This window comes from Corvus brachyrhynchos, unplaced genomic scaffold (assembly GCF_000691975.1).
Source record: "Corvus brachyrhynchos isolate BGI_N302 unplaced genomic scaffold, ASM69197v1 scaffold420, whole genome shotgun sequence".
Taxonomy (NCBI): Eukaryota; Metazoa; Chordata; class Aves; order Passeriformes; family Corvidae; genus Corvus; species Corvus brachyrhynchos.
Window position 1 is genome coordinate 122,531 of NW_008235739.1, and position 503 is coordinate 123,033.

Sequence of the window (503 nt, forward strand, 5' to 3'; positions counted from 1 at the left end):
ACCGGGGCCGGGATCCTCCGCCCCTTCCCTCCCTCCGTCCCACCGGGGCCGGGCTCCCCCCGCCGCTCCAGCGCCCGCCCCGGGCCGGGAGAGGGGCAGGGGAAGAGAGAAGCGGGAATGGAGCGTCCCACGGGAGAAACGGGGCAGGAACGGGATAAGGGGAAAACGGGAGAGGAGAATCTCCCGGAGTTACCGGGATAAGGGGAACCGGGATAGGAAACGGGGATTTCCCGGGAGAAACGGGGCAGGGACATGTCCCAGGGGGGATCGGGATAGGGGGAACCGGGATAGGAGCACATCCCGGAGGTACCGGGACAGGAACCGGGGGTACCGGGCCGGGAGCATCTCCCGGGGATACCGGGATAGGGGGAACCGGGATAGGAGCATCTCCCGGGAAAAACGCGGCGGGAACATCTGCCGGGAGTACCGGGACACGGGGAACCGGGATAGGAGCGTCCCCCGGGAAAAAATGGGGAGGAGAATCTGCTGGGAATACCCGGAGA